Raw genomic sequence first — 17,330 nt, 5'->3', positions numbered from 1 at the left:
CAAAAATGAAAATTTATTTCGAAAAGAATTCATTTCACAATTAAATCCAGAGTTGCCACTTGGCATAGATCAGGTGTGCCAAGTCACCTTTGGAAATCCTTTTTCAAAACAGTTTGACTCTAAAAACTGATCCGCGAATAGAGATTCTGGCTAAGAAATTCTTTTGACCGAGGGGAAGGTTTAGGCACCCTTCGATCCTGTGGTTCAGTCACGGTTGCTCGGTGGAGCATATCGGCTAATTTAACACTATGAATGTATAAACCATGTAAAACACATAAAACAAGCAACAAACAAATCAACCAAAGTTCAAAACCAAAATAATGTCCAGTTCAAGTTATACAGTCCCAAAAATAGAAAAATATGGAAATATAAATCTTATTCTAAACTAATCCTAGACTAAGCTCCAATGCTTTACCCGATGCCTCGGACCTTCATTACGAACCTCCTTTGCGTACATGATACGTCGGGGCATTCTCCGATAAATAAGTACAAATAACCTCGGGGCATTCCCCGGCTAAATGAATACACTTTCAATTTGCGATAAAGTAGAAAGAACCATTCACACTCATATTCAAACATTCAACAAAACATCATTCCTAAATTTTCCTACATGAGCCTATTGTTTGCATATCAATTTCAATCTATCATGATGCTATTTCGTTTAACAACATCAACACTTATTCCGAATCGAATAATCATCAATGAATCAAAATAACCAACCTTCTTCTTTCCTTAAAACCAACCCCTCCCCGAATTCATTCTCAAAATAATTAATCAATTCTTCGACTACCAATCCAAGTTTTCACATTCAAATCCAACATCAACCAACACACACCAAAAATTCACATTCAGGGGCGGATGCACAACTTTATGTATGGGTTCCCAGGAACCCATAACTTTCGTACGGTTCTTGAATTTATATTAAAAAAACTAGTAAATATATAAGAATTATAAGTTGGGAACCCACATACAAAGTGTGTTATTGGTCTAGTGGTAAAAATTATGAGTTAGAAACCCACAACCTTTAAATTCTAGATCCGCCTCTGTTCATATTCACGTAAAAATTAAAGGGAGAGAAGATGGAATTGGACCTCAATGCCGCTTTCAAAATTGATGTATTATTCCAATTAACCCGGTAGAATCCGTGTCTGAAATCTCAAGTCGAACCTCAACAACGAGCCAACTCCAACTAAAATTGCAAAAATAGAGAGGGGTCCGGACAAATTCCGGTGAATCCGTCAATCTCGAAATAAAGAATCGCCAAACCGAGAGTGATTCGCACTAGATTCTGGTGAACCCGATAGAGGATCGGTTTTGGTTGGCTTCTTTCAGGCAATTTTTATAGTGGTTGGGCCGGCTGTTTTCGATGTTTTTTGGTGGGGTAGTTTCGGTCAGAACAGTCCAGCCAGAGCTCTGATGAGCTTCACTGGTGATTCAAACAATGAAGAGAGCCATAATTCTGGCAAGAACGTCGCCGGTAAATTGAGGACCGGTCGGTTTCTCTCTCGTTTTTCTCCCTATTTCTCAATGTATTTTACTCTCTCGATCTCCCTCCGTTTTTTATCATTCTTTCTCCGATTATCTCCCCCTTATTTTTCTTTACTGTGTGCGTGTGTGTGTCTTTTTCGCTGTGAATCAATAGTGTGTGTGAGTCATGAGATCTCCCAGTGTGTGCGCGTGAATTATGGTGTTCAATTGAGTGTTTTTGTCGCTGTGATATGTGAAAATTGTAATTTGTGTGAATTGTGAGCTCTGTGTGTGTTGTTTGTGAGTGAAAAAAATGGAGATTCTCCCTTTAGTGATGAGAGATTTGTGCGTGTATATAGTGTATGATCCCCCCTCCTTTTTTGTTGTATTGGCGTGTATATAAATGGAAATTATCCCTTCTTTCTTTTTGTATTGTTCTGTTAATGGGATAGAGAAGGGGGTCGGGGGTAGTGACGGGTAGGGGGTGATGAGATAGGGGTAGGGGTAGGGGTGAGGTGTCAAAATTAGTTAGAGGGGTTGCTATTTTTATTGTGAGTTTATTATTTAGATTCTTGTAGGGTAAATTATTAAATGGGTGAGGGTGTATGATAAGGTGAGACAAATAATAGATAAATTGGATTTTTGGGAGGGACAAAATTAGGTGTCTACATCATGCCCCTTTTAGGTGTAAACACAAAGTATTTTCAGACAAAATAGTAGACAACGAGATCAAATTTTGACCCGGCCATTATTCAAGGAAAGAAACAAAAGGAAGAACGACAACCAGGTTTTGACTTAGGATATCCTACCTACCCAAGTTATGAGGAAATCAAGTCACGAGTATCTCAATGGGTTGGCAGGAGAGGGACTATACCGAGTTGGAGAGTCGAGTTAAGCCCTGTCGAGGTTTCGGTCCGCGACTCTGTTATTACATCAAAAATAAAAATTACAAGTTAAAAAGATAACTGAAATTACAAAATCCTATCTATGCAGCTTCTCTGGAATCTTGACTTGAGTTTCATTACCCTGTTCTTTGGGCGGGTTCCCGACTTGCAATTTCATCACCCTATTCTTCAGGTGGGCTCCTGTGTTGCAATTTCTTCAATTTGTTATTTGGCTTTCAATATTTTCATCCTGTTCTCTGGGCGGGCTCCTGACTTATTATTTTTCAATCTGTTGACTTTTAATTTCTTCACCTTGTTCTCTAAGCAGGTTCCTGACTTGCTATTTTTCAATCTATTGATTTTCAATTTCTTCACCCTGTTCTCCAGGTGGGTATGTTGGGTGTATTTATGTATTCTAATGCTTTTATTCTAGCCCATTTAGCCTTGTTTTGAGGATGATTCATATGATTAATGGGTTGATAATGATATAAATGAGCATTTATGTGTCCAAGTATGTGTTTACAATGTTTAATGGTGGTTTCACATGAGTTTTGATTCAATTTGAGCATTTAGAGTTCAATCAAGAAAACTAGTATAACTAGCTTGAGCTAGGTGTTTTTCTAGTCTATTGTGTTGGGTTCTAATGTGTTTTAATGAGTTACTAAGGTTATTATTATGTATTTATATGTGAAACAACTTATTTATAATGTTCAAGGGTCAATTGGATCAAGAAAAGAGTCAAAACAATAAGTTAAAGCTCAATGTGAATTTACCCTATGCTTAGCTCGTGTTTCTAGTTCATTGTTGAGGATGTTGTGTTGTTTTGAGCTTTAAATTATTGTGTTTAATGCTATAGTATACTTTTTTAATGGACTATGATGATATATTCAGGATTTAGAAGCTTTAAATTAAGTGGAAATAACTCAAAAAGGCTTGGAATGGATCACGGAAGCACAAAACACAGCTTGACGCCAATTTGGATACCTAAAAAGTATTGGGAGTGTGTGGGCGCGTGAGAAGGATTATGGGCGCGTGCGACACGTCAATCAATTCAGAAGGCACCCAAAACAGTGAATTAACATGATTTAGATACGACGCGATGCCCCCAACGTGATAATCAACGCAGCGCGTCATTGGGTTCGCAGACGACCAGAAACTGTTTCCTTGTACAACAAGGCATGGGCTATTTCTTCCACTATAAATAGGACATTATTCATTTTTTTTTACTTACTTTTGGACATCTTGGAGGATTAAGGAGGCTACCACAACTTCTTTTTAGGGTTTATATCTCTTTTATTTTCTTTTCTTTCATTGTTTGTATCATCAATCCAAGGGATTGGATGATGGATATTTCCATTAAAGGCTATAACTCCCTATTGGAATTAAGTTTTTTGATTTGCTTATCATTATTGGTTGCTTATTTATTCTTGTTTTAAGTATTTTAAGAACTATCTATCCTTAGAATACATTAATTGTCAACCATGTGATCTCGAGAGAGGGAATAGGGAGATAGAACATGGGAATAAACAAAGTTTAATTCTGGTTTCTTTATAAAATAAGAAATTTGAATTCGTATCTAGGACAGGGATGTACTTAGATGCCTTACTTGATTCACACGTAGGATGATAGCTTTAAAGAACTTAAGTGGACTATTACATCCCTGCCTAACGATATAGTTGTGAGGTTCAACTTAGGCAAAGAATTAGAGGTTGGAAAACCATAAGCAATCTAACGAATGAGGTTCAATAACATAGTATGATTGTTCGTAAGCCTTAATCCTGGGCTTCTATCTATAGATTGTCCTAAGTCATTACTTTTTCTGCATTAGTTTAGTTTCTTTTCAATTTACAATTCTTAAACCTCCTTATTTACTTTTTCTCAATTGTTAAACTAGAATTGGATAGGAGGAGAATGCAAGTCTCTATGAGATCGATACTTTGGCTTTCTTGAAGTCACTTTACTACTTGATAAGACCATGCACACTTGTGTGTGCGCTGTCAAGTTTTTGGCGCCATTGCCGGGGATTTGTAACTAGGCAACTATCTTATTTTTAGTTTTTCTATATATAGCTGTAAATAGTTTTTCTTTTTTAGTTTCTTTTTATTTTCTTTTATTTCTCTTTTTATCACTCTTCTTGATATGTCAACCTGGGATAGATGGTTTTCGAGTGATGACGATTCTTGTTGTTTTTTTGGGGGACCACATCAAACGGCTTATTGTTCAGATTTTGATAGAAGTGCATGGATGGGACCTTCACAATATGATGCGGATACTGTTCTATCTGTGGAGCATACTGCAACTTGGTGTTTGGTTTGTGGTAAGTGGTCATACTGCAGCTATGTGTGTTGTCAACCCCGATTTAATATTGTTTGTGGGCTATGTTGAAAGATAAAATTATATTAACAACTACAATCAAATGGGGCAGAATCAACCACAAATTCAATCATGGAACAACCAACAACAGTTTCAGCAATAACAACCAAACATGCAGACCTCGATTCAAACGAGCAATTTGGAAGAGATGCTAAAATAACTTTTAGCATCTCAAGTACAGTTTATGGCAGACATGAAGAACTATCAGGAGGCTGTAGAGCAATTGACTAATAAGCTGGAGGTAGATGCAGAGTTGACTTCCCAACCTGTTGTAGATGAAGTTGCTGAAAATTCAAGTATGAGTACTCAAAAACTAAAGTTGTTGAACAGGTTGAGGAGATACCACCGCCACCATGTCTACATATGCTAAGAAAAGAAGAATATGAGGAGGATATTAACCAATTTGTGGAGCAAACACAAGAATTGCAGCCACTTGATTATCATTTTTCTTTTGAGACTGAAATTGAGAAGGTAAAAGTAAGTGAAGGTGTTGTGGATTGTGTAAATTTTGAAGTGGGATTAGTTGGTCCTCACTCAAAGCACTTTTCTACATTATGTTTAGATGATGTCTTGTCTGTGGAATCATTTAAAGTAGTGGAAGAGTGTGAAGATGAGGAACAAGAATCTTATATTCTTAATTTTACACCGGTTAAGCAATATAAAAACACACCTCACTTCAAGGCCGAGTGGTTTACCATGCATCATCAATTACTCAATTTCTTAATTTTTATACCACCACCGTATGAGCGAGGCAAAAAGATGAGTGTGAAGTTGGTGGTGAAATTTACATCCCCAAGGTGGAAGAAAAAGTTGATGTGGGTCGTGCCGCGACACTAAATTAGGCGCTTGGCAACCTAAGCTAAGGTATGTTTTTTTTTTGTAGTTTTTACTTCACGTAGTTTTTGTTTTTGGTTGATTCATAGGTTAATGGGAAGTATGAGTACCATAAACTTGAGCTACGAAGCATGACAAAGACTGAGTGTGGGGTCCAACGGATCTCCTTGATTCAAAAATATCCTACTAGCTAGGCCTAGAGACCCCAGAGAGTATTTATATCTCTTGCTTTTTAAGTTACTTTGGGGACAAAGTAGATTTTTAAGTGTGGGGTAGGAAAATTCTCAATTTTTAGCTTAATTTAAAATTTTTAGGATAGAAATAAGTGAGATATTTGAGTTGGTGCTATTTTTGATTGCATGATGCAAGTGGGTTTGTTTGTAAAAGCATGTTAAATTGTGTGAATTACTACCTTTTAGACTCTTAGGCTCATGTTTTTGACTCTTGTATTTGTGGCTTAAATTTGAATTCATACTGTTGTTGGTTGTGAGTCTATGATGATCCTATTGAGTTGAGCATGTGCCATGTGTGTGTAAGTTTTTTTGTATATTCCTTATTGTATATGATGTCTAGAACTTGCCAGGTGTGTGTGTGAAGCGAATTAAAGAATGTGGGTTCAGGAGATGATATAGGCATTTCTTTGATAGACTTGTTTACACCTTCTTTTATCCTACCGTTTATGCATTATCCTAGTTAACCCCATTGAGCCTTTAGCTTATTTTCTTTGGTAGCCTCATATGTAACCTAATTCCCTTCTTTGATAGACCATAATTTGATCTAAAAACTCCTAAGTGCTTTAATAAAAAAAATTAAATTAGTAAGGAATTTGAGAAATAAGAAGAAAAAGGTGAATTTGATGCCCCAAGGTAATAGTTATTGGTGTTGATAATTGATGTGTGGTGGTTGGGTGTGATGTAATTGATGCTATAAATATTTTCATGGTTGAGAAAAAAAAATTGATTCTTGTGGTAATAAACTATATGCCCATCAAGTGTTTATGAAAATGCTTAAAAGAGATAGGGCAAAAACAAAAGATATGGGTGGATGAAAAAAGTGAAATTTGGTTGTTAGAGATTCGTTTTAAATGTATGATATAGTGTATTAAAGCGCTTAGAGAGGTTAATCACTATTCTTGGCCAAAATAGTTCCTACCCATCCCTTCGCCTACATCACAACCCGGAAAAGACCTATTTGATCCTAGGTTCATCATTCGAATATTAGTGGAGCATGACACTAAGGGCAAGCCTATGGTTCATTATGTGTAATTTGTGAATTCTTTGTGAGAGTGGCCGTAACTTGATTTGAATACCCATTATGACAATTGCTTTATTATGAGTGTTTATGGGTAACTCTCTTATTATGAGGGCACATGTTTGATGAATGTGGGTGATTTGTATGATGTCTTATATTGATCAATATGCATGAGTTTTCCATGTATTAAGTAAATTCTTGAGGCTAGGATGTTTTGGAGTAGGATTCTTTAGTTTTCAATTGTGTATAACATGCTTAGTGTTGTAAACTTGCATTCTATGTAGTCATTGTAGTGCTTGCTTGAATTTCTTGCATGTAGTATAAGTGTGGAGTCTTTGCAGCTCATGATTCTTTTAGTTAAGATTTGTTTGAGGACGAACAAGGCTTTAAGTGTGGGGTTCTGATGTTGGGTGTATTTATGTATTCTAACGCTACTATTCTAGCCTATTTAGCCTTGTTTAGAAGATGATTCATGTGATTAATGGATTGAGAATGATATAAATGAGCATTTATGTTTCCAAGTATGTGTTCACAATGTTTAATGGTGGTTTCACATGAGTTTTGATTCAATTTGAGCATTTAGAGTTTAACCGAGAAAACTAGTATAACTAGCTTGAGCTAGGTGTCTTTTTAGTCTATTGTGTTGGGTTCTAATGTGTTTTAATGAGTTAATAAGGTTGTTATTATGTATTTATATGTGAAACAACTTATTTATAATGTTCAAGGGTCAATTGGATCAAGAAAAGAGTCAAAACAATAAGTTAAAGCTCAATGTTAATTTACCCTATGCTTAGCTCGTGTTTTTAGTTCATTGTTGAGGATGTTATGCTGTTTTGAGCTGTAAATTATTGTGTTTAATTCTATAGGATGCTTTTTTAATGGACTATAATGATATATTAAGGATTTAGAAGCGTCAAATCAAGTGGAAACAATTGAAAAAAGGCTTGGAATGGATCACGAAAGCACAAAACACAGCTTGACGCTAATTTGGATACCTGAAAAGTATTGGGAGTGTGTGGGTGCGTGGGAATGAGTATGTGAACGTGCAACAAATCAACGGATTCATAAGGCATCCAAAATAGTGAATCAATGCGATTTAGACGCGACGCGTGATAACGCTCAAACTATACCTCTCTAATGAGAATGTAAGCGATCGTTGTCAATATATAACCCAACTAGGTTGGGGTCGAATCCCATAGGGAATATGGTGTGAACTTAAGTTGTTTACAATTTAATCAACTGATAGTTGGATGTTTCCTGGAATGAGGGTTTTGGAGATTAGCAAATAATTGTTGGTCACTTTAGTTTCAGTGTTTGTAATCAAGAGTTTATGGAAAGCCAGAATTATGTTCACTATGGATTTTAGTACTTGACAGATGCTAATAGTGATTCAAGATTCTCACAGTAGGTAGGACATCAGATTATCTCTATCGAAGTTATGCCTAAATGTCTCTCGACCTACTTAAGCATTTAATTACCTAATCCTCTCGGATTTAGGGAATTTATATTTATTAACCAGACTTTACCTCAGGTTAATCAACCTTGTTGTAGCATCGATTATTAAATGGAAGTTTAGTGTTTCCAAGTCCCTGTCAATAATTCACTTTCTACTATATTTGATTTCTTATCTCAAGCAAATCAAAGAAGGTCCTATCTATCGTTTGCAACCAACAGACAATAATTAAAATCTCGGAATTATCAAGGAGTCCTATTACCTTTAGAATCGAAAACACATAGCATCTTACCAAGACTTAACCCATAGATCCCATAATTCGGGTCAAAGGGATTTAGCCACTCATAATGTAATAAGCGAAACAACTAGACGTATTCATAATTTGAAAGATGAACTTACCACAAGATGAATACTAACTAGTGATTCTCAGATTAGATCACAATAGAAATTCCAAAATATTGATGAAAATCTCTTCAAAGTTAATTGTTTTTCAAGCCAAGAAACTAGAGAGAAAAATAACAAAATACGTGTGTTCCAAAATTATGTTCAGTACTCTTTAGAAAACCCTAAACAATACTTTTTATAGTTCATCCTAAATGAGGAAACAAAATCACAGATTTTAATAATTCCTCGAATTAGGCGACAACATTCGTGACACCTTATCAGGAGTCTGACAACTTATCACAAATATCGTCAGCTCCCTCTTTAATTTTAGCACTTCGTGCTTAAGGCTGACGATGAATCCTAATGACTTATCAGAAATGTGATGACATATCAGATAATGTCGTCACGTCTCCACCTCAGCTCACATATTCTGCTAAGACTGACGACGACTCTGACAACTTATCAACTTTTTGACGACTTATCAGGAAATGTCGTCATAGCTTTCAGCTGAGGTCCATTCTCTGTCTAAGGCTAACGGTATATCTGATAACTTATCATAGGGCTGACGACTTATCAGGAATGTCCTCAGCCACACTTCTTTTCTATTTGCTTCAGATTTCAACTCTTTTGCTTCTATCCCTGTTGGTTTTCTTGCATCTTGGCTTTTACTGCAAAATCAAAGATAAAACAATCAAAAATGACAAAAGTTACTTTAGACTTTGCAATTATTCTCAGTTAAAAGCCTCAAATGTGTTAGCGTCTACTCACACATCAACACCCTTAACTAAAACAATTGCTTGTCCTCAAGCAAATCAAACACAACCAAGAGGATACAAAGTACATTCGGCAGTCAATCATCCATATTATCTCAAAACATATTCACCATCTCCAAGGTCAGTCAATTCAAGAACAACTGTGTATATTAGTGAAGAACAACAATGCAACGCACAGGAATCAAGATACAATATTACTTCAGCTATAACAAACATGCATAGACCAGTATTACACTATCCGAACAAGTTAGCAACTAGTAACATATCTGGTGTGCCCTCACAACAAAGAAATCCCCCTTTTCTAATATCAGTAATCATATATGTAACTATGGGGATAGTTAAAAAAACACTCACTCTCAAAATGAAGTTCCAATCAATGTATGCCGAATACCATAGGCTTGCCCTTATTTTCATTACCAAGATCTTTAGACAGGTCAGCTAAGATCACTATAGGTCTTCTCTTGGACTTGTAACGCAGACTAGGGGCTGGTATGATACTTGATGATATTTAAAGTGACCAAGCCTCCTTGACACTACACTAGCTTTTGGGGTTTCACTCATTAAATTTTTTCTATTCTTCTCTTTTCTTGATCACACTTATTTAGGATGGGTGCGGTCTTTTCCACAATCACTTATTCTTTTTCACAACTTTTTTTTTCTTGCTCTTTTCTACCGCACCCTGCTTTTTATTCTTTTCTTTTATTCTACCTTTTTTCATACTCATTCTATATCACGCACCCCTATGATAGCCATCCTCAACTTAGGCCATTTGCCTAAGTCAAGGTGCACAGTATCCAAGGAGGACCAGGGTCGAAATAGGTTCATTGTGATATAAATGGAAAGGTGACAGATGTCATAAAAAGAAATAGACTAAGCAGGCTTAAAGCAGGGATCAAGGGATATTCTACATACAGGGAAGGTCGTTTAGGCTAAAAGTGGGCTAGTATAAAAATGACCTATGATCCTTTCTTAACCCCTATCCTTCAACCTAGGTAAGACTAACCGGGCAAGTTCTGAATCCAACATACAGAGGGTACTAAATAAAATCTCTCACACACATGGCACACCAGTATATCACCAGTTACTACTTATCCAGTTCATGTAGCTGTTTAGCAATGATTATTGCATCACTAGAACTAATGCCATACAAAGATGCACAGTGGTAACACTTAGATGCAAATCACACATTTAAACCTTCAGACCATTAGAGAGGTGCTCAAAAATTACAAAAACAAGTTAATTGCCTTAGTTACTTGTATTTCTCCCAGTTAGCTACAAAATTTTACAACAACAATTTACCCTACACCCTCAACTTAAAATCACAGAAAAACTGAACTAAGGGTTAGGGTATACCTGGAGTAAATTAAGCACGGGGATCATGGGTTGCCTCTCATGTAGTGCCTGATTTAACGTTGCAGCACGACTTGGTTATCTTGACTACTCAGACTTCGTCAAGACAACCTGCTGACACCTTTTTACCATCTTCATAGAATGCATCCAGGATTGAGAAAACACTCATCTCCTTTTGCTGTGTCATGGATGAGTGTATTTAAAATCTTGCTTCTTTGTCACTAAGCCTGAACTTCAGCTCATTCAGCTCCATGTCTAAATGTCTAAATTTAAATTACAAGACATACAAAAATAAAAAAACTAACTGTCATTATCATCGAATTCGTCCTCGTCTTCCATATCATCATCCGTTTTGAAATCATCCAAGAAGCCTAGTCCTTTTGCAGCCCAAACTGCATCACCAAGACATGGAGGAATAACCCCCAGTCTGAACAAAAGAACTAAACTGCTGCTGCAGTATCCTGATTTATGATGTTGTTTCCTCCTCTGTCTTTTTTTGCCTCTCACTCTGTTTAGCATACCTCTCTCTCTATTCAGCAAGCTCTTCAATGAGTTGAGAAACCATATTTTGTAGTCTTACAATGGTTTCTGTATCAACCGAAGAGCTAGAGTATGTAGGGCCAGACGAACACCTAATGTTATCACCAAAAAATTCTGTGTGGCATCCGTAGAAATGACCTCTATTTGCAGGACCCGAAGCCTTTTTCCATAACTCATTCCATACATGCGGGGGTATTGAGTCACCCTGACTTTCAGGAGGCTGACTACTATGATACTCACTAACAAGATGCGTAAATTCATTGTATATTCAAATTAAAGTTAATACTAACAGTAAAAAAAATACTAAAGTAGTTATAATTGAATAATATCAACTTTGAGAAAAAGATTTATAAATTCAAAATTTGTTTCTTACGTAGACATCTTTTGTACGAGGTTCAACCCAGACATCTTCATCAGTCGGGTTCTTTTTCTTTCTCAGATGAGTCTTTGCGGTTGCAACCCAAACATTCTCTGCGGTTGCAATATTCTGATAAGTCAAGTCTGGCCTTAGGATTATCCTTTGTTTTGCCGGTGACATCTATAACTGTGTTGAACAAGTTGTCAAAGTAGTTCTTCTCAGTATGCATGGCATCAATATTATTTCTAAGTAAATTATCTGGCCAATATTATAACTCCCGAAAAAAACTTTGCTTAGTCTAGTTATGTGAAACGCTATATCCATCAAACCTGTACAATCGTTCCTCGCTGGCTTTAGGCAAATCCCAAACTATTTCCCAGACGTCATGACCAGACAACATTAGAGGTGGACCATTATGTTCCCTTTTATTCCTTATGAAGGCATTCTTGAGTCTCCTAAATTCATGATCAGGTGGCAAGAAACAACGATGACAATCAAACCATGAATTTTTCCTGCCATGTCTAAATGTGAAAGATTTTATTTTTTTCATGCAGTATGGACAAACCAGCTTTTCAGCGGTCATCCACCCCGATAATATTCCATAAGCAGAAAAATCATTAACAGTCCACATTAGATATGCACGCAAATTAAAATTCTGTTTAAGAGAGATGTCCCAAGTTTCAACCCCCTCATGCCATAAAATTTGAAGTTCATCTATCAAAGGTTGCAAGTACATATCTATTCTGCTTTTTGGATTACACAATTCAAAAATATATAGGGACTAGTCATCAATATTTCAGGAGGAAGATTATAAGGAGTGATAAATACATGCCAACATGAATATAGCACACCACCAATTGAAAAAGGGGAGAACCCATCCGCACATAATCCCAATCGAATATTTCGTGGATCAGCTGCAAAATCTGGATAAGTTGCATTAAAATGCTTCCAAGCCTCTCCATCAGATGGATGACACATAACACCAGTGGGCCTTCTATTTTCACTATGCCATCTCATATGAGGAGCTGAGTTGTTTGAAGCATACAACCTCTTCAACCTTGGTATAAGAGGTAAATAATGCATCGCTTTAATAACAATTTGATTTCCAGTAGAACCACGCTTATATCGAGGGTACTGACAAAACTTACAGAACTCTAGGTTAGCATCTCCCTTAAAGTATAACATGCAACCATTTTCACAACAATCAATTCTAACCGAGGAGAGACCTAAATTTGAAACCAATCTTTTTGCCTTATCGAAAGAATCAGGAACCTCCAAGCCGGGGTCAACTAACTCTTTAATAAAGTCTATAATTGAGTCCATTCCGCCTTCCGTAATATTTCAGTCAGATTTAATACTTAATAATCTAACAGCAATAGACAAACGAGAGTGCAAACACCCATAAAAAAAAGATGACTAGCAGCATGCAATTCTTAGTAGAAATTGCCCGCTTCGCTATTAGGAACATCTTCAATATTTTCCCTAAAGTCAACCCCGTGTTGCATCTCAAAAGCATCATGCACCATTTCTGTCATCCTAGTATCTTGATATTCATTATGCCCTACAGACCTATTACTTTCTCCAACAACAGAGTTATTTTGCACAACATCACCATGAATACCAACCATTCTTAAAAAGTCCTCGTGAAACCCCATTCTATAAAGATGTTCCTTTACATCTTCTTCACCTACAAGATTTATACCATCACATTTAACACAAGGACAACGAATTACCCTAAAACGTGTCCAAAGATCAAGTGTCTTAGCATGTTCAACAAATCTTTTGACACCCTCAACCAATTACTCCTTAATACACATTCTATTATCATTGTTCCGGTGATATATCCAGCTATAATCATGTTCCATATATGCAATAAATCAGATTCAACTAATTAGATCAACCATTTTCAACAAATAAAGTCATCAACAACATCACCATCTAAACAAAAATTCACTTTTAAAGTCACTAATACTTAAGTTTTTTCAACTAACAAAGGCACTAATGAAACTAACTTCTAAACACTAATTCACTATTAAAATCGCCGGTACTTAAGCATTTTCAACAAATAAAGTAACCAACAACATCACCTTCTAAACAAAAGTTCACTTTTGAAGTCACCAAAACTTAAACATTTTCAACTAATAAAGTCACCAACCACATCACCTCCTAAACACTAATTCACTATTAAAGTCACCAAAACTTAAGCATTTTCAACAAATAAAGTCACCAACAACATCACCTTCTAAAGAAACGTTCACTTTTAAAGTCACCAAAACTTAAGCATTTTAAACTAATAAAGTCACCAACCACATCACCTCCTAAACACTAATCTACTATTAAAGTCACCAAAACTTAAGCATTTTCAACAAATAAAGTCACCAAGAACATCACCTTCTAAACACTAATCCACTATTAAAGTCACCGGCACTTAAGCATTTTCAACAAATAAAGTAACCAACAACATCACCTTCTAAACAAAAATTCACTTTTAAAGTCACCAAAACTTAAACATTTTCAACTAATAAAGTCACCAACCACATCACCTCCTAAACACTAATTCACTATTAAAGTCACCAAAACTTAAGCATTTTCAATAAATAAAGTCACCAACAACTTCACCTTCTAAACACTAGTTCACGATTAAAGTCACCAAAACTTAAGCTTTTTCAACTAACAAAGGCACCAACGAAACTAATCCACTATTAAAGTCACCAAAATTTAAGCATTTTCAACAAATAAAGTCACCAACAACATCACCTTCTAAACACTAATTCACTATTAAAGTCACCGGTACTTAAGCATTTTCAACAAATAAAGTAACCAACAGCATCACATTCTAAACAAAAGTTCACTTTTAAAGTCACCAAAACTTAAGCATTTTCAACTAATAAAGTCACCAACCACATCACCTCCTAAACACCAATTCACTATTAAAGTCACCAAAACTTAAGCATTTTCAACTAATAAAGTCACCAACCACATCACCTCCTAAACACCAATTCACTATTAAAGTCACCAAAACTTAAGTATTTTCAACAAATAAAGTCACCAACAACATCACCTTCTAAACACTAATTCACTATTAAAGTCACCGACACTTAAGCATTTTCAACAAATAAAGTAACCAACAACATCACCTTCTAAACAAAAGTTCACTTTTAAAGTCACCAAAACTTAAGCATTTTCAACTAATAAAGTCACCAACGACATCACCTCTAAACACTAATTCACTATTAAAGTCACCAAAATTTAAGCATTTTCAACAAATAAAGTCACCAACAACATCACCTTCTACACACTAGTTCACTATTAAAGACACCAAAACTTAAGCATTTTCAACAAATAAAGTAACCAACAACATCACCTTCTAAACAAAAGTTCACTTTTAAAGTCACCAAAATTTAAACATTTTCAACTAATAAAGTCACCAACCACATCACCTCCTAAACACTAATTCACTATTAAAGTCACCAAACTAAGCATTTTCAACAAATAAAGTCACCAACTAAACCATTTTCAAGCAACTAAGTATCAAAACAAAAACACATCCAAAACAAAAAAAATACCCTTCAAAGTCCCTAGACTTAGCCATTTTCGAGCAACTAAGTGACCTAACGAAACACATTCAAAACAAAAAAAATCTCCTTCAAAGTTCCTAGACTCAACCATTTTCAAGTTACTAAGTCGTCAAACAAGTCACATTAAAAACACAAAATCCCCTTCAAAGTTCCTACTCTTAACCACTTTCAACCTACCGTGTCACCCTTAAAGTCCTTACACTTAATCATTTTCAACCTACCAAGTGACCAAATATAATCACATTCAAAACAGAAAAACACCTACCAAATCCCTAAACATTCAAGATCAAGTTCACAATACAATTTTCAAGCAACAACAAAATCAACAAAATGTCAAGAACAATGCTAGTGTATCGCACAAGGCCATACACGGCTTCACTAGACTTCAATATGAGCAATCAAAGAAAGATAACAACAATAATGAATCGCACAAGGCCCTACACAGCTTCACTATGTCCACATACCGTTGATATTTTTCTTAATTTATTGATATTTCAAAATGGCAGCTTCAATCTACTCATAGATTCTCTCACGGAAAATTGCAATATCAAAATAATGATCTTAGCAAATTAAAAGATACATAACTCCATTTTCAAGTTACTACATGTCTACAACATGACTGAACTTTGAGCACATTGTACAAGTTTATATATACTCAAGGTATAGATATTCTAAAACCCTTAAGCAAGATCAACCTTATCTTTTAGAAAAGTAAAGAAACTAAATTCTGGTTTTGATGCCACAATTTAGAAAGATACAACACAAGAAATACAGGTAGCATTGGAGAACTCTAAATGAAATATTAATAAAATATACTATATGACTCCTTGTATTGGAGTTTAATCAAATAAGAAAATTGTGTAATATTAGAAATCTTTATTATTATGAAATCATAACTAAATAAACTCTGCACGTTCTTAATGATTATCTTGAAAATGTGGAATCTTTCAAACATTGAAGACTAAAAATCTGTGGGACTTATGGATCATATCTTAAAACTTTCAAAGATAAGTAAACTTACCTGGAGACCCTATCTTTAAGAACATTAGTTCAATCTATGAGATTAAAGATCTTTGCTTTAACTCTTTTAATTGGCACTTTTTATCTTATTCATGTAGATATCTGTAGATTTTACCATGATTAATGGTATCTACAAGAATATTTTTTTCCTTTCTCCTATGTAATAACCCTCTTGGATCCTTTTGTTGCTATAATAATAGTGTTGCTACACAAACCCTCAAAGTTTGTATGTTAATCTTAACGGAGTTAACGTAGTTTACCTCTAAACGGAGGCTGCCGGCTGGCTGGTGGATGGCTGCTTCACCAACTGGTGGTGCTGCCGGTGTTGGTTGAGATGGCTGCCGGCTGGAGCAGCGATGGCTGGCGGCAGCTTAACGGAGGGAGCTGGAGCAGTGATGGCAGGCGGCGTTGGGATTCCGTCGACGGCTGGTGGCTTAACGTTGGTTCCGTCGTCGTTGATAGAGAGAGAGAAAGAGGGAGAAGAGAGGGAGATGAGGGTGCGGTAATTTTTGTGAAAAATGAATTAGGGTTTGAGTTATTTTGTTTAAAAGTATGATAAATGGTGGATTTAATCTCAGCCATTGATCGGATGAGATCAATGGCTATGATTAAAATTGAAAGGAGTCAAATGAAATTGAAATTGGGGATTTTAATTTGAGGTCAAATTGGAAATGAATTTAGGCTAAAATTGACATAGACATATATAAAATGTGGCTAGAAAGTAAATGAATTGGGAAAATTGAATTGAATTAGGGTTGCTATTTTAGGAAATGTAATAAAAATGTCGATATTAAAATAGATTACGTATATAAAAATTAATTTTTTAATAAATTTTATAATATTTATAACAATATTCAATTAATTTAATACAACACATATATAAATATATATATATATACAAATCAGATATTTAGTTATTTTATCATCACATTAACACGAGTAGTATATTTCCTCAATCGTATGATAATATCAATGAATTTTGCAAATTATGATAAATTTTTGGTTAATTAAATTTTAATTACGATATTATATCTCGTAATACAACATGTTAATCAGATAAATTAT

This window comes from Capsicum annuum, chromosome 5 (assembly GCF_002878395.1).
Source record: "Capsicum annuum cultivar UCD-10X-F1 chromosome 5, UCD10Xv1.1, whole genome shotgun sequence".
NCBI classification, from domain to species: Eukaryota; Viridiplantae; Streptophyta; class Magnoliopsida; order Solanales; family Solanaceae; genus Capsicum; species Capsicum annuum.
Note: the sequence above shows the minus strand (reverse complement) of the source record.